Source organism: Oryza glaberrima, chromosome 11, assembly GCF_000147395.1.
Source record: "Oryza glaberrima chromosome 11, OglaRS2, whole genome shotgun sequence".
Lineage (NCBI taxonomy): Eukaryota > Viridiplantae > Streptophyta > Magnoliopsida > Poales > Poaceae > Oryza > Oryza glaberrima.
The window spans coordinates 8,943,390-8,962,745 of NC_068336.1; positions in this window are offsets into that span (position 1 = coordinate 8,943,390).

Below are 19,356 nucleotides of genomic sequence, written 5' to 3' on the forward strand. Positions count from 1 at the left end.
GGTCAAAACTCACCTTTATGTAATTACCATAGAAAAATATATGATGCTTAATAGAACTATAAGCAGTGAATTGAGTAATTGAAGGAAAATTGTTTGTTGCACGTATAATCGAGCCTAACAATAACAGAAGTGTTTTGCATCCCTAAACCAGCCGGTCAGATTGCCGAATCCATTTTCCCCCATTATTGTACGATTGCTTTGCTGGTGATTCGTTGTTGCCTGTGTGTGCAGGGTTTAGACGGAAGAGCATAAGTGATGATTCATTCGTATTTAGACTTGGCATGTGATTTGTACTAGTTACTGATTCTATGATTTATGAATAGGGACCATCAGAAGTGTAGTGAGCACCTCTAATATACATCTCCGTATGGTCTACCTTATCTGTTGGTAAGCAACATGTATATATTTTTCAGAAATGGCACATTCTTACCTAACAATCCTGAAAAAGAAATGGACGTCTTAAATATCTGATTATGGATATGTCTGCTGAAAAATCAGTGATCTGATCGACCTAATGAAATTGGGTAATTTACTGGCACGTACTAGTGTAACATTAGTTACCACATTTTTTTTAAATTGAAAACTCTATTGTCTAGTATCCAGCCAGATAGAAAAGTAAACACTTGTTACTTGTCATTTTCCGTTGCTGATGTCTCAGGGAGTTGGGCCCGTTAGTATGGTTCCCAAAGAACAACGGCTGATCAGGCAGCACCATACTCTACAAATGCCATCTAATTGGGAGGTACCAAATGACACTGTATTGTACACTTGCTACCAGTGTTCTCTGGTAAAGATTGTAGAGAGCTGTAACATGTAATATGTTGGTTTTAGGACACGTACGGCCACTAATTCAATTGAAAAGTTACTTGATGATTCTTTTGTTGTGATGATGGATGTCTCTGCCCCCAAAAGGCTCATTCTTTTCGCACAATTGCAGAGCCATATATGTACTATACCCTTGAATGCATTAGTTTCAGTTAGCTAGGATGCTGTCGGATGTTCAGTCAATATTGTATGGAACATCGCCTTGCTGTGCAAATTCTCGTAGGTTAAGTCAGCTGGTCATCAACTATGCCCATTCTAAAATGCAGACACTGGTGGAGAAACCATCTTTGGTCGGTCGCCCGAAATCCTCAATAGTCTCGGTTCCACTAAAAACCGGGACTAAAGATGATCTTTAGTCCCGGTTGGTGGCTACAGCGGGCATATTTGATCTTTAGTCCCGGTTCTAAATCTGTCAAGCCTTGTCAGGCCCCCCGAGATCTTTAGTCCCGGTTGATAACACCAACCAGGACTAAAGATTAAAGATCCCAGGGATCTTTAATCCCGGTTGATAACATCAACCGGGAATAAAGCGTACGCACCAGCCCACGCACAAGCGCATGCGTAGCCCCTCTCTCTCTATCTCCCATCCTTATCTCTTTTTCTTCTCCTTCCTTATCTCCATCCTCTCCATCCTTCTCCTTCCATCCTCTCCCCTTGCTCTTCTCTCACCCCCTCTCCTCCTCCCCTCCCCCTCTTCCTCTTGCAGAGGCAGCCGATGGCGGCGGGATGGAGGCCAGGCGCGGGCTGGCGGCGGCCGGCCGGCGGCGGCGGGATGGGGGATGGGCGCGGGCTGGCGGCGGCCGGCCGGCGGTGGTGGGATGGAGGCGGCCGGGCACAGGGTGGCGGCGGCCAGGCGCGGGCTGGGGCGGGCGGCGGCCGGCTGGCGGCGGCGGGATGGCGGCCGGGCGCGGGCCAGCGGGATGGAGGACGGCCGGCGGCGGCTCGGCGCGGGCCGGCGGAATGGAGGCCGGTCACCGGCGGCCTCGCCCTCCCCTCCCCCAGATCCGGCCGGAGGGGAAGCGGCGGGATAGAGGACGGCCGGCGGGATGGAGGCCGGTCGCCGGCGGCCTCGCCCTCCCCTCCCCCAGATCCGGCCGAAGGGGAAGCGGCGAGATGGGTGGCCGGCCGGCGGCGGGATGGGAGGCCGGCCGGTGAGTCGATTTTTTTTTTATTTTTTTTAATTTGTAGTTTGGATGTTTTGATCTATGAATGAATCTATGAATCGATATTATGAATGAATCTGTGATGTTGTGAATGAGTATGTGACTCGGTGTTGTCAATGAACCTGTGAATCAATATTGTGAATATATTTGTGATGTTGTGAATGAATATGTGAATTGATATTGTGAATGAATTTGTGGTGAATCTGTGAATCGTGCTGTGGAGTTGTGATGTGGATTTGGAGTTTGATTTGATGATATGAATACCACTCGATTCGGGAGAAAATAAAAAAGAAAAAAGGACCAGCTGATGGACTGCCGCTACCCTCTCTTTAGTCCCGATTAATAACACCAACCGGAACTAAAGATCCCTATCTTTAGTCCCGGTTGGTGTCATCAACCGGGACTAAAGATCGATCTTTAGTCCCGGTTTTTTCACCCGGGACTAAAGATAGCGATCTTTAGTCCACTACAGGGGGGTTACGAATCGGGACTAAAAAGCACTTCTCCACCAGTGAGAGAGGCAGATATTCCTCCACTAAGCAGATGCGAATCAATCTCATGAGATGAACGACAAACCATGCATTTTTTGGTAGGGCACTCTGTCCCACTTTGTGAAGTATAGAATACTCCTATGTTGTGTAGTATCGTCCCCAGCTCCCATTAACTACCTTCAGTTCTAGCACTTTCGAAAAAGGAAGGAGCATCGTCCATTTATGTGATGTTGATTTGTAATTTAGAAAGACAAGGTGTAGTAAAGTTGCTTTTGGTTTATTATATATAAAGATCGGTTTTTATTGCAAAACCGGCACCCACGGACGAGCCATCACCTCCACCCCTCGCTTTTTAGCTGCTTTTAGGTTAAACTAGGAAGGAAGCCTGCGCAGATACGCGGGCAATTTATTAATTGTTTATTGAAAGAATGCTAAAAAAAATTCTACGTTACCATATTCACTATGAGGATCATGTACAATACCTTATTTTCTTTTGAAAGAATGAAAAATTTATAACCATACATTTCGATTTGCTAAATTATAAGAATGTCTATAGTCAAACAAAAAGTTATCCCGGTTATATATGACCTCATATATCACCACTATGTATTATCACTGTCTTTAAATCTGGATATCTTTTTAATTCATGAAATTGCCTTTGTACCAAAAGAATAACTTAGTAAATTATTAATACAATGAAAGTTCCATCTGCATTTCACACTGAAGAGCGCCCATGTCTCGCTTGTATCCAAATCTATGTATAAATATTTAAAATTACTGTTTCTACCAATTAATAGGACAAAACCATTAAAATTAGATATAAATGCTCCTCTAACTGCTGAAAGCGGCCGTAGTCGCCAAGGCTTTCTTATATGATGTCTTGAAATATGGGTCCTATATCTACGTAGTTATGCCCCTCAAGAAAAGTGTGAAGCATAGTTTCAACACTTAGTTTACTATTGACACATTCATAAATGATTTGCATCGATAAGTAAGCTGGTTGAGTTTCATTACCAATGGTGGCTTCTCATTGGGCCACCTCAACTTAGTAATATGCATGCCCCTGCCATAGTTAATGTAATGTACTAAGCTCCGTTGATGATGATTTGATGCCTTGTAGAGAATAGCAGAGAGAAGATGAAGGTGATAGATTGTTTTTAAGTTTTGAGTCTATTTGTTGCATAGAGTATACGCAATTTGTCTGCCATATTAATCGGTACTAATAAATTTAAATTTAGTGGTACAAATATAATTTTTTTCTCTTAGAAATGAGTTGGGTTAAACATTCGACATTACTTAAAAAAAATCTAATACCTTCAACGGTGAGAACCATGTGGAAAAATAATGCTCAAACAGTAATCATTCAAAAACATACGAGTCAATACGGGTTTTAATAAAAAAATTAATTCACCTATGCATGTTTGAAGGGTAATATATATGACAGAATAATCTATATTTTCAAAATTAATTATGTTAATTATTAAGACTATTTGGATGAGAATGACATGAAAAGAGACATAATGTGAAGAATGTGGCTCCATGTCAAAATATATATACTGAACATATGTATATATTTCCATAGAAAAAATGAGTGGTCAAGGCACATAAATGAATATAATACCGTAGCCAGCTATTTAAAAAGGAGAAGGAGTAATTATTATGATTATTTGGATGAGAAAAATACATTTACAAAAGCTAGAATATTTTTATGTGATATTTATTTAATCAAAATAGAAACAAAGAAGAGTGAAAGGAACCATAGGGAGGGAGCGGGCAGGAGGGGACTGATTGTACATTCGTTCATACATATGAATAAGCATAAAAACATTTTAATTTTTAATTTTTAATTTGCGGATTAGGAGAAAAGATAAATAGTTTAACATCTTTATTTTTTTCGATCGTACCATACATATGTATGTTTTTTTCCCAGAGAATAAATCTCTTGGAATTACGTATATTTTCTACTTATTTTCCTTTCATTGATGTAGGATGTGTGTATGTGCTTCAATATAGATGAACGTGCATGGGTAGGATTTGCGTACATGCATTAATAGAAGTGAACGTGCACATGTTTCTTATGAGTGACAAAGTCAATGGTTAGATGTTTTGCCTTTTCTTAGAATTTTTAGGAATTTCTTTAATTTATTAGAGTGCCATGTGGCAGTATAGGAGTGTTCGTAGGATGCTACGTGGCAGCTTAGGAATATTTGTTGGAAGTTTAATGGAATTTTAATTTTAATATATAATAGATAAATAGATTTTTTAGAGCGCCATGTGGTGAATTAGGAGGGTTTGTCGGATGTTTTATGAACTATTATCAACCCATGCATTGCACGTGCTATAATTATTAATATTCTAAATATTAAAATATTAGTTATATATTAAATACATGTTTGTTAAATTTTGTTGAAAGCAGTACATAAATTTTAGCTTTGAAATTTCTAAGGAAGTAATAATAATATTTTACTCATAATTGAAAACAAATTAAATAAGAATTAAAAAATACCTATGTCCTGTCCTAATTGTATTCGGTTGCTCTAATTTGTTTTTCATTAATCTCTTGAACTGATATTTTCTATTTTATTAATTTAATAAATTCAAAATTAGCAATTAATAAGCATCGTTGATATTTTGTACTTTATTAATTAAGGGCTTGATCGATGATAATCTCTGTCCAAAGCTCCAAGGGCATTCCGGTTTACATTGGCTGTGATCTCGCTGCGAAGACAGCAATAATAAGGATACTTTAATTTCCTTGTAAAAGAAACACATATGAAATGGGAAGCGTTATTACAGATTACATCCGAATTCTATTGTGTAGCATGAAAATAGGAGATTGAATTCTATTGTGTAGCATGAAAATAGGAGATTGAGCGCATGTAGGGATTTTGTTAGTTTGTGGAGGCTTATATACGGGAAGGGAAGGAGGTGGGTGGGACCGGTGTTTCTGCCATGTGGCGATTTAGGAGAGTTTGTATGATGACACGTGGTAGCTTAGGAGTGTTTATAGGATGTTTCATGGACTTTTAGTATATAATAGATATTTATCCACCTGCTATTGGTTATGATGCATACCGGTTTGTTCTTTTTTTTGCCCGTCCCTTCCCCCGCCGCTGCCTGTCCTCCCCACCACCCGTCCTCCTCCTCGCCAAACCGCCGCCACCGCTCCTCCTCGCCGAGCCGCCTTCCCGCCGCCGCCGCCGCCGAGGCCGATGGCGACGGCGAAGGCGTGTCGATGGCCATGGCCATCTGCATCTCTCCGTTTTCTTTTTTTTTAAACATGTGTATGACATGTGGGGCTCGCTTATTAGCGGGACTAGTTATTTCAAAAGCCACAACAGTTGAATCAAGCGAGCTTTTTTAAAAGCCACAGCCCATATTCCACAGCTACTTTTCGAAAAGCCACAGCCCACAGCTACTTTTTCAAAAGCCACAACTCAACGAAACACACCCTTAAACTTGTTTGTAGGGAAACTCTGGTGCGGTGAAAAAAACATTTATGCCTATTCTCTTTGTTCCAAATGTTGTGATCTCCCATTCATTTCTTCTTCTTCTTTTTTTTGTGTTCTTGTGGCACGATCCTAATCTAGCTACTATTGCTTTTGTTTGGGAGGGGAGGGGATCTATGAATATGTTGCGAGTTATCAAGCTGCCTCACCATCGTCTGCGCTCACCGGCTCATTGCCAGGAAACCTACCTGCAGCCGTTCTCTCGTCTCATCGTGCTCCTCTAGATTGCAGCAGTTTGAAATGTCAACAGTGGTTGTGGCTGTCAACAAGACCGAGGTGGTGCTAGAGCTCTGTCAACAAGACTAATGGTGATGATCCTCCCACCCCCATCCGTCAGGATCTGATGCCTCATGTCGCCGCCTTTCTTGTTGTCCTCCATTGGAGGTTGGCGATGCGGTTGGGAGAGAATCCACACAGCGGTTGTCGTCGACTCTAGCTCCACACCGCAGTCGTCTATGGCTTTTGCAGCGGATCTAGGTGAAGTCCTTTGCATCAGCAACTCACCGCAAGGGAGCCCTCCTGCTACCCCCCGGCTCTCTCATCTCCAGCCATCAGCGGCGTTTTTTTCCTTATTCAAGATGAATTTGTGTTCGACAAATGTATAATGGGAGACGTGTGCAATTTTTTATTCATATAGTTAAAACATTCATGACCATCATTGTCACTGGCAAAACGGGAAAAATATGCGGGAATGTGTATTATGGAACGTTATGGGATATACCATGGTAATTTTTTTTTTCAATCGATGAATATTTTTTTTACTCTAATCATCGAGGTATACCATGAGAAGCCACCATTCTTCTTCAATTCATTGAGATGAAGACGCAGGAGAACATAACATTAGTAAATCTTTTACTCTATGAATACAAACATCAATCATTTTTTATATACCTTTTGTTCTATCATGTTTGAAGATCAAACGATGTATCAAAGCGAGGATTAATCAATGAGTAAATAGTTTACTCTATCACATGAGAACCATTTTTTTATATCGATTAGTAAAACCTTTACTCAAGTACATCAATACGAAGATTAAACGATGAGTAAATATTTTACTCTATAGCATGAGAACCATTTTTTCATATTAATGACTATAATAGATCTTTTACTCAAGAGGAACAGAGATAAGAAATGAAGCAAGATAAGGGGAGAGGGAGCGAGAAAAATGGAGGCGGTGAAGAGGTGGAATGGGAAAAAAAAGGAAAAGGAACGAGGGGTTGGAAAAAAGGGAAAAAACGGAAGTGTGTGAGATGGGGGAGCGCTACGTGAGGTGCTCGGAGAAATAATCCAAACGCTCCAGGTGTATTAAGTTTACTGGTAACTCGATGTAATAATTTTACCTATTTGGTTATTCACCGAAGTAAAAAAACCGAACTACACCGAATTAACCGAAATGGTTAAATTAATTTCTTGGTTAGTAGGTTTTGCTCATTAGGTTCAGTCGGATCTTTCTCACCTCTACGTATTATTAGGTGAAATCTATTATGTAATTTGACAAAGTGATATTCATGGCCATGGGTCACAAATCTTATATGCATGTGGACCTCCCAAAGTGCCAACCACAGCCCTTGAAGGACTCCTCACTATGTGAACCCCATGTATATGTAGCGTGCCTCTCGCGCGTAGCGGATAAGAATAATATAGACTATGGTGACTGTCCATGTATTCTCGGTTTTCGGCCACAAGAAACCCTCAACCAATGTGGTCATGAAAATATATAAAGAGATAAGGGTTGCGAGGCATTAGGAATGTGAAAATTGCTTTGTATCTCAAAGCATGTTCGATATGCGCTTGCTTAGATGAGGAACTAAGAAACTTTCATCACGTCGGTAAATATCTTCTGCGAGGAGGATGACGGGCAAGGTAAAAAATATTGGCGAAAAATACGGTTTTGTTGATTGGCACAACAAGAATGGCCATGACTACAAAATCTTGTGTGGAGTGGAGACTATGTGCTCCTACTAGAATCCTGGATCTTTTGAACCATGAATGTAATCCTGGTTTCCATCATTAATAAAGCTCTCTCTTTACTGTCAAAAAAAAAAGAATGTGAATTTGTCTGAGAAAACTCAAAAAATATGGTACTATGAGAAACAATGTAGAAAATCAATTTTGTCCTCATCTTTTTCTTCGTTCTCTCGGTCTTCCTACGGAACCGAGTTTGCCACCGCCGCAGCGTGCATTCATGCCGCCACTCCTAGTTCGCACTCCCCTTGCTGCACGTGAGTGCACATTCGCGCATCCCGCTGCAAGGTCACTACCACCGCACCGTCCTCACCGTTACACCGCCCCACCGTGAGGTTGCCACCGCCGCTCTGGTCCTCACGTGTGCATCCCTTGTTGCGCTTCAGTCCGCATGCCGCTCACACGCACCGCAACACAAGTCGCGTCCACCGCCCTGCCGCCCCACTGTGCAGTCCTCACCACCACACCGCTAGCCGCCTCACTGCAAGGTCACCGCCGATGCACCGTGCTGTTGCACCACCACATCACGTAGTCTTGCCGCCGCTCCCGCCGTGTACCCCTGATGCGCATGAGAGGGATGGAAGGAGGAAGAAAATAAGGGCAACAAAGTCATTTAGTTAAATTTTCTCTCCAGCTCTAATAAAACTAATACGGTCTTAGTATCCTGCAGCAAATTACGACATTTTTAAAGTGTCCTCAGGCAAATTTACATATTTACGATGCTTACGACCATACTTTTAAATTGTCCCGTACCAACTTTTTTTTTAAAAAAAGAATATTTGTAGCCGGTTCATGTTGAGGGGATCATGTTGATAGAACAACAAATGAATGGTGTCCATGTGCCATCCTCTTGGACCCCCATTGGTTGCCTTAATTTATGGGCCACAAACCCGTAAAATCTTAATCCCATTCCAAGAGAATAAACAGAATCAAAGTAAATACCAATTGTACTGTTTGCACAGCAGCAAACTAATCTATTTGTACTGCATATGTGTATGTCATATCTCTTCAACCAAATGACATGACAATTAATGCAATTGTTAAATTCATATACTAGTAGAAAACAAAATACTGTGACTTTGTTGAACCATCCAGCAGATAAACTTGCTGAAGTATAGTAAGTCTTGTGAGTTAATAGTATGGCTGAATTAAGATTTGTTCAACAATCTCAGTAGTACTGTATTAGTGTAATAGGAGAGCAACTAAGCGAAGTGATTTCCCAAGACATGTGTGACTTTACTATCTTTTTCTTCACAGTAGGTGAAAATATTGTACCTTGTACTTACAATATAACAAAGTGATTGATATTCTCATGTGGTCGCATAGGATTCAACTGCACCTGCCTACCATATATGTAGCTCACCTCTGCTACTAGCTGAAAGCATCATGTAGAGAACAACCATGCACAGTGAGCTGGTGACTAACGACATATTCTCACAAACATCGCCTCAGCCGATTTTGCATGAACAAGAATCTATATTTTTTTTAAAAAAAAAAAACTAATGCTGAGGGTTGGGACGCGTCTGGAATGCTAGAGTTACTAGGATTCGACCTTGAATATTGTGTTGCAACCTTCTTTCTCGTCTGTTGAATGAAGGTAGAATGCCCACTTTTGCTCTTTTTGCCACTACAGATCTAGAAACTCCTCACCAAATAATGTCCTGCTGCTCGGTTAGATATATGCTAAGACTTTGAGCTAGGGTAGCTACATGGTTAATATCCCAGTGTACATGCCTAAGAGATATATGCTAAAACAGGCGTTTGCACTCTGTTGAAGTGTATAATGCTTGGTGTGCAGTCTTGTGCTGTGTTGTCCATCATGGGCATGTATGTGGTCGAGCATTATTCTGAGCTTGGCTAACCTCAAGTTTGGAACCAACAGAAAAAATGCAATGATTTTAATACAATTCGATGTGCCTGTTGTTCAAATTATAAAAACAACCTGCAATTTATGGAACTCAACTTATTTTGGATGCATTTTTCTACAGGTTAACAGACTTGGTGTCGACCCTCTTCTTCTAGCACGTAAAGTTTTTTTTTTTTCATCGAAAGCAATAGGAGCCCTGCCAAAATTTTAGTACTTTATTTTAAAAGAGAGAGTTGTGTAGATATTAAGAGGTAGGAACTGGAAGATTACAATGTACTGTTCATCAAGCTCGCCACAAATAAACGAATAATTTTCATTCATCCTATGCATATGATCGAGTTGTTGTGTTTAATTACCACCAAGAGGGAGTCTCCTTTCAAAAAGTTGATAAATGCAACGGTTCACAAAACGGATGTCTCTAGGGGGTTTTGGCATGTACAGATAAATTAATACTTATCTACAAAGCTGATAAATTCAATGATTCAAAGAAGTGTCAATGATTTTAAAAAACTCACATTAACGCTATCATGTTCTATCCAGATTTGTAGACGAAATAATTTCAATCATAAACATGTAAGGACACTTCCAAAACTCTACATCACCTTGCTGTGTCACGTAATTAAAGAGGAGAAAGAAAGGAGAAAACAATGTTTTACACCAGACTTTTTCGTAGCACAGAAACAAAAAGAGAAACGACTACCATTTTAAACCCACTAATAGACACACAATATACAATATGCGTTGTGTTGTTTCTGTTGCAACGTCACAGGTACAACACAGCCACGTCCTGTGCATGCTCCTCAATCCTGACATCCCCACTTTAGCAATTGGAAATTTCTTTGTTATTTTCATCTTTCTTCCATACCACAAGCATGTGCACTGTTAGAATTAAATCAGCTAGTTTCAATTTAATTCTAGTAAATCCCATGGGCCCACAATTGACGTTAAGAGATTAATACCACCTTAGAATCCAATGCGAAAGTACCTCAACTTAAATAGGTTGTTAATTGAGATCACTTGTTGAATGGTTGAGGGGGTGATGGGACTGCCACATGCGCACCGAGTCAGGTCGGCCAGTCGGGTCTGGGGTGTACGAGACAATGGCTGCTCTCCTTCCGGACGTTTTTTTTTATGAGTAATGTAACTGACAGAGACTCCTTACCACTGAAACGGACAGAGCAATCAATCGGGATTAATCTCTCCCGAAACATCTCTCTCATTATCCTCCACCTCCATGATAGACAGAGAGATTCTCTCTTCCTGACACTTTGCTTCGGCTCTCCCCGGTCCTAATCACTTGCGCGCACAAGTGTTCACGACGAGCAGACCTCCAGAACTCCATCCACCTAAGTACATGCACTGATAGGTGGGCAATCAAGTTTTTGCGGAGCTTGAAGAACGCGCGACAGCTCTCGGCACTGCTTCCTCTGTATCACGTTCTTCTTGCTCTACATCAACAACTCGGATCATATCGATCACCAATGGAGGAGAAGACGGCAACAACAAAGGTGGTGACATCACCAACACCTTCGCCTTTGGATCCAGAGCGTTCTTCGAGTATGTCACTCTATTCACATTAGTGTTAAACATGTTACTACATAATCGATGATGCTATTTATGTTATTAGTATGTTTAGCATTATTACTAGATCATCCTTTTATACACATGTCACGTTTATATCTTAATTTTTGGATTAAAATATACCGAATTATGACCATGTTTTCAACATGTACTAGGTTGAGGAAATTGAGCTCCATCTCAAGCATCTGATGCTGCTGTTTACACCCAAATTTGGCACCTAGGATCAAATTAAAGAAGAATTGCAAAGATTTGGGAGAATCATTGGGTTTCCTCCACAGGGCCGGTCTGACCGCCGTTTGTTGGTGGTCAGACCATTGCTTGAGGGCTGGTCTGACCGGCGGCATGTGGCCAGTCGGACTTGCAGAGTCCAAGATCAAGTATGTTTTCGTCGGGTCTTGGGTTTCCTTACTCACGAGGCTATGTTTCGGGTTTTCTTTGGTTTCTATCCCGAGTTGGATGTGGAGGAGGACCCGTAGGAGATAAGACCAACCCCAATATAAGGGATAAGGCCGGTTCAACTGGAGGAGAATCTACACACAATCCAATTTAGCCAATTGAATCGTTTTTTTCAATATTTCAATCTACTTCTAGTCTAGTTCGTCCATCTTTATCAATTTGCGCCGTAAATCGGCCGCCTTCGCTATGAGAATGTGAAATCCTTTGTAGGTTTGTTCCGTAAATCTTTTGTTTGCCCACGAGACGGGTAGTTATCTATTGTTTTATCTAAATTAGCTCCGCTAGCCGGTTTAATCTATCAAAACCCATCTTGGTCCAGCTTTTGCTAGATTGGGGTGGTTGGCGACTCTACAATCACCGCAATGCGTTTAGGTATCCCGATCATGCTTGTCTACTTGTCAAAAAAGTTGCCAACAGCTGCCGCCGGTGGCAGAGCTCCAGTGCAAGCACTACGCTGCTTGAGCTGTTCCCGGATGGGTGGTTCCTCAAGCCTGACAGGGAAGAGAGAAAGAGAGAGGAGAGAAGGAGCTATAGGTTGAAGAATAATATAGGCCCAAATTAACTGAAACAATGTGTAAAGATTAGGTGCAAAGTGAAAGATTGATTTGCCCCTTGTTCAACTTGCAACAATGGTAAAACAGGTGACCCATTATGCGATTTACTATTAAATTTATCTTAAATATAGCTACGTAAGGGATGTCAATCGTAAATTCTGGCATAAAACATCCCACGTTACTTCCGGTAGTCCACATAGCCCCAACCAGAGTGGGTCCCGCACCCCACCATAATGCGGCCATTTTTTACCTCCTAACCCAATAGGACGGAGGAACTATTAATTAAGATGGGCATAGCTATAAACACAACATGTCTATTATAAACTAACTAGTTGGGTGCCCGTGCGTTGCAACGGGAAATGCTATATATCAATTTCAAATTATGTCAAGTGAAAAGCTGTTAAATAATCATTGAGTGAAAATCTATCGAGCACAGAAAAAAAAATCTTGCAAACTAGAGAGACTACAAATCAAAATTGCTCGGTAGACTAATTCCAGTGAGAGAAACTTATTACCACTACAGAATCAGAGTGGCTTTCTGGCGCATTAAACAATCTCATGATGTTTATGATATTATAAAAAGGCAGCATAGACAGAAGACCGCTACGAAAATTTGATGGTGACATACAAATTAAAGCAAAAAAAAATCTAGAACATTAAGCATATACAGATATGATATTTGTCATGGATGAGCACATTAAAAATCATACTCTGCTATAGATATTCTTAGAAGATAGAGAGTTATTCTATTAATTTGTTGAGAGAGTTATTCTATTAATTTGTTACGAGCATAAACAAAGAAAAAAATAAAAAATTTGATACAATATAGGATATACCATGTAGGTAATAATTACCCTAATGTTGTACATTTGCGATACACTTAAGAAAATTTCGTGCGCCGCTAAAAATTATTCAGATAAATGTCAAATTTCCATCAAGAAATTTCTGCCACGAGTTCACGTGTAATGAACCTGCTAATCTCTATTGGCGTCTCCAGTTCGTGCCAATGTATGGAGCAAACTTCAGTAAAGAAACTATCGACAAAAAGCTTGAGCGTCTAGCAAAATTTGCACTCAGGTGGTCTTCCCTTAGATTCTCAAACTTTCATGTAATCCCCTCCAGCGATTTCTCTCTGACTGAAAACCATATGAACATAATTAGGCTTGCCATATAATCCACGATGCAAGTTTTCATCAACATGATATACTAATGTTAGGAATTTGTCGTATATTTGGACACGATATCTTATAGTTCCAAAGGATCTTTAACTGCTTTTTGAGGACCAGAGAGTCTTTTGTTAGCATTGATTCTATCTGTATTTGAGTGCATGTCTTTAAATCACATAGCAGAAACACTTTTAAGGAAATCTGTCTCCACTATAGCATCATCACCACCAAGTGCAGCGAGATGATTCAACTCATCTTGACAGACAGTAGCAACAGCCAGATAGGATGCATAGGAGTGGGCAGTGATGGTGGAGACCTGAATAATTTGGCAAAACCTGAATGTAATTACTAAAAATCGGCCCCAAAAATCCAAAATTGGCAAAACAATACTTACCACTGGAAATCCCTGCTGGCAGCCGCTGGAGTTTTTACAATCATATATCTTATATAACTGCTAAAAATTTTCACATATAATGCTAAGTTGCTAATTAAACTCAAGCTCTAAATGCATATTCACATATAATGCTAAATTGCTAACTAAAATCAAGCTCTAAATGCATTTCTATGCTTTCTGATAGAAACTTGCAGATTAGCGTGCAACTTATCTTGATGCCTATTTTCGGTTCAATTAAGAACGAGAAGGAATGCGCTCACCACAAGAAACGAGCACTGACATAGATGCGGTGTGGCGTTGAGGAAGGCCGTTGATGCCATGGCTTGGAACGGGAGAAGGCAGCGGCGACAGCAGATGCAGTGGGGGGAGGAGGCGGCCGGCGCGGTGGATGGGTTGGAGTAGCACACAGTTAAGGTTGCACTCCAATTATAATAAGAAGATCAACATCCAATTTTGTAAGAATGTTGTACCTAAAATGTTAACTCATATATCCTGTCAGAAGAAATTAATTTAGAACAGCACATTCAACACGTGTGTGTCTTTGTTGTTTAGCTGTAACTTCACACTTGGAAACAACAACTGAGTCCATTGTTCCCTCAATTTTAACACTTTGATTAGTCACTTTTTGGTCAGTGAACAGTGATGCCGTTAGAGGTGGCATATAGTTAACGTTGAAGTTGAAGCACTTAGGATAGAAATCTTGAAAGAAGGAATGACACTGCAGTAAATAGCACATGTGAAAAGGCTAGATTAAGATGAGGGGAAGAGATCAAAATACATATCCAGTACAAAGCCCAGACCTAAATTGAACAATGTCAAGTGGCTTAATAGTAACATTTGACAAACAATTGCCGCAAATTGCATAATTTAAATGTAAATGAAAGCTTTAAAAAATACGCAGTTGAGATGCAATGCTGACAAAATGCAGTATCACCTTAGACTTATCAGTTCTTCACGAGTAGGCATCACTCCCCTGTGATTTAGCTGAAAAAAAAATGATTGGTCGGTTCAAATAACCAGAGACATGAGTTATACTCGAGCAGCACTTTTGGCCGAACAAATTAAGATGCTCTAGCAGCTGAATTTTTATAAAAATAAAGGAGCATCAGGTTCCACCCTTGAGCTCCTAGTCTCCCACATTCTGTATAGCACATAGCATGCAACATGAATAATCAGTTAAATTTGAGGTAGCGGTACCTTATACATGCATGCAACGAAATTGGACTGGTTCATAGATTTCTTTGGCAGCATTAAGTCGAACACATTAGTAACACCACAACACCTCAACACTGCAGCAGGATCTAGCCGATCAGGATGGCAAGGTACACTATTAACACTATTCTCGTAAATACAAGAAAGGAAATGTTCTGCTCTGCTGTTTTAAATACATGGGCAATTCTAGGCAGCATCAATCAAATTCACACATTGCCGCAGGTGGTGCGGGTCCAGGGAATGGGGAATAGGTGAGGAGCGAGGCGAACCTGAGGATCAAGAACGGACCACGAGGTCGACCATCGCTGCCAGAAGATGCCGACGACGAATCGACGATTCAAGTGGGGTTTTCTGGTGTCGCTACGGGCCAGCGGTCATGGAGGAACGGCGGCGCCCGGCACTTAAGATGGCGATGTGGGGACGGGAAACGGATTTGATGGGTCATCGTGTGACCACCTCACGATGACGAAGCAGAATGGGAATGGACGAGATGACGGAGAGGCGTCACCCTTGACACGATGCCCTTGATATGACGCGGGGAGGCGGCGATCTGCTGGCGGAAGAACAACGGTGATCGGTGCCTGAGATGACGACGTGGTGGGGACGGGAATCGGCGCAATGGAGGGAGGAGGGGATCTCATTCGACGGCGGTGGTGCTTGAGGGTGGTGGAAGCGGCGGCAGGTCAGGGAGGCACGGCGAGGAGGAGGACGACGACGACGACGAAGAGGGGCTAGGGTTTCCGCTCCTACATCCTCTGTTTCCATGGATGGAGGCGGTGGCGTTTTGGGGAGAGCGAGGGGGGCGGGAGGCGAGGAGACAGGCGGAGGTAGGTGCCGCAGGCGGTGCAGGGCGGCGCCGATGGTGGGGCACGACGGCAGGCGGTGCAGGGCGGCGCCGATGGTGTGGTGCCGCGGTGGATTGAGGAGGCAGACCGGCGGAGGGGATTCGCGATGAGGAGGATGAGTCGTGGCGAGGGGGGGCGGCGCGAGCTTTCTTTTTTCCCGCTGATTGTGGATCGCGATCCGTAGGAATCGCGCGTGGGTGGTGCGGAGGAGGAGCGTGTCGCTCTGAAGCGTGTCTACGTACCTTTCTACGTTAGATGGCACGTCTACGTTGGCTTCACCATCACCACTACAGATTTTTTAAGTAGTAGAGAAGAGATAGACACATTGATATGTGTTTAGTGTCACTATCATAATCGCATTCACATGTCCGTCATGTTCTCAACCAATGACATGGACGGTATAATGTAATTATTTAAATTATATTAACAAGAAAAAATTAAAGTGCAATACTTCGCCCATCCATCATGGATAATTACATCATATTATCTGAAATGAGAATTTAAAGTAAGGTTGAATTAAGAATCGTTCAACAATCTCATTTATATGAGTTTAGAGAAACAAGTACAACAGCAACTAAATGATGAGGCGATTTCTCAAGATATGTCCCATTGCTAACTTTTTCAGAATAGGTGAAATTTTTGTATAATCTGAAAAAGTGATTCAGATCCATGTGAGCCATATCATGCACCTTCCAACATCTCTCTCTACTTAAATAGAGATGTTTAGAACAAGATTCACTCAAACTTTTAAATTATAATAAGTTTTATTTGGTCATCACTACAAGTTTATACTCACTGTTTCATATTACTTTATTGTTCTAGCATTCAATTTTTGTATGAAATACATGTCGTACTTCTCACATTCAAAAGCACTTAAGAGGTAGGGAGCATATCCTATACACACAAGTTTCCCGTGCACACTTCATGCACACCAACTATCAAATGTCACATAACATTCTAAAAAAATTAGCCGCATACTTCCAATAGTACTACACATATATATATAATCTTATCTTGAAATTCATTATATTTTAGCCGTATCAAAACAGTCAAAATTCTGACAGTTTTTTACCTCAAAACTGTCAGAATTTTGTCTTTTTGTTACGTCTAGAATATAATGAATATGAATATGAGACTTTGTAGATATGTGAAATACTATTAGGAGTAAATGTACAATTTTTTTTAGAACTTTTTCGTGACATTTACTAGTTGGTGTGCATGGAGTGTGCACAGAAAGCTTGTGTGCATAGGATATGTTCCCTCTACGATTTTTTAGTGCAGTCATACATCAAACCAGTTGCAACCCTCATCAGCTCATCTCAACTAATCAGAGTTAATTCTTGCTTTCGAGAACAATTGGATGTACTTAATGAGGTAACAACGTTTTGTGTGAGATTTACTACAATCGCAATTAATTTGAAACAGAGAGAGTAGTGATAAAGTGAGCCTATGTATTAAGTTTAGAAGATTGTCCTAAGGTGATGAGTTTAGTTTTACACTTGTAAAGATCATTGGCTTTTATATAACTAGAGGATACCCCGTGTGTTGCTGTGAGACTTGATTAACATCAATTTGTTACATAGGAGGTACAATCTTAAGAATAAACAGAAGAAACAAATAGCTTTTTTGGAGAAATTTTTTTTAGCAGCACTATCCAAAATTTGTAGATAATTTAGGTAACACATATCAACTGAAAATGCGTTTAGCCATAAAGCTCTTTTATACGGATTGATGGGCTGAATACAAGTAGATACGTGTGGAGATAGGCCAATGTGTTCATGTGGGTCACATTTGGCACTGAGGAGGCGAAGAGACTCACCCGGTGACTAATGGGTTGAGCTCTATGCTGCATTCCATCCAACATCTGAAAAGCGATCTAATGCATTCATCCAACGGTTCACAATTTGATGACGACGTGGAGCACGAGGTTTGAGCTTTTGGCCTTAACTTTATAGAGAAAAGGGATCTAATCAACTTTTTTAAGAAAATATAATCTAACAAATTTGCGGTATTATATATGATAGTTTTTTTCTTTGCATATCATTTCTCTTGAAAAACTACGCATTTGTCCAATTATTGAAGGCTAAAGTTTTGAAAGTATGACCAAATATAGTTCTAAGTATCAATACCTATGACAGGAGATATATTAGGTTTACCGGTTCATGTATACAGTAATGATCTATTGTTATAAATCTTGATTAGTCTACAGTGCCGTAGCTAGACAGCAGGAACCACAAATAGCACATATATAAAAGTTTGCCTATAAATTACATCTTTGATTTACTATTTTACTTCGTTCGTTTTTTACACTGCTTATTAGCTGTAGCTCAAATGATCAGAGCCGTTAATTTCAATCTAACAATTGCAAGATGCATAAATTTCCCGCTGGAAAAAAAAGGGGAATTTTTAATTCTGAAATTACAAAATGTGATTAAGTATAGCTACCCCTTCCATCCTAATAACAACCAAAATTTGACAGAAATGTTAAGAGACATTTTTTAGTTTACCTTCTGAGTAAATTTCACGAGATTACAGATATTAGATTTTACCTTTTTAGTTTACACTCAGTTACATTACATAAAATTAGATTTTACAACAGCTTTTTTTCTTTAGATTTATGATTTTTTATATGTTTAACCTTTTTTTTATTTCATTCAAAACGGGTTGTATATGTTGGTTGAAAATTCTGTAAAATTTGAAGCTCCAAATCTGTAGAAAGATCAATAGGTAGTACCGTATTTTTATTGGCATATATAGAGGCAAATAAAATATAAATTTAGTTTAGTTTAGTGTAAAACTCCTAACAATTAGATTTTCTTAATATATAAGCAGGAAGATGGGCATTGTATCTGAGATTTAAAAAGATGAGCACTGTATCTAAGATTTAAAAGGGTAGATTGAATTGTAGCATCTAGCATGCTTACCACATAGGAGTTGAGCGTCCGGCATGATTGGGCTCGTGTCAGAGCATTTTGGTCGGCCCAGGTAGATAGTGCGTTATCACGCGAGAGATTGAGAAGCGCGCAACTATGCGAGGCCAAGCATCAGAAAGTCCTATGAATAGATTCGAATAGATTTGTTGTAGTCTTGCTTTGAATGAAATAAAGAAGCGAATTGCATAGATTATCTTTTATGGATATTGACTTAACTACCTGTATCTATTATGGTGTCATATTTTTTAAAAAAAGGTCAAATCTTATAGCAACTATAGGTCTATATGTTACATATTAAATTACATACACACTTACAATACAATTTCAAATCATATGAGAAGTATGGAAAAGGATTGATTATCTATTTAATTATGAGAAAACAATTAGTCCAAATA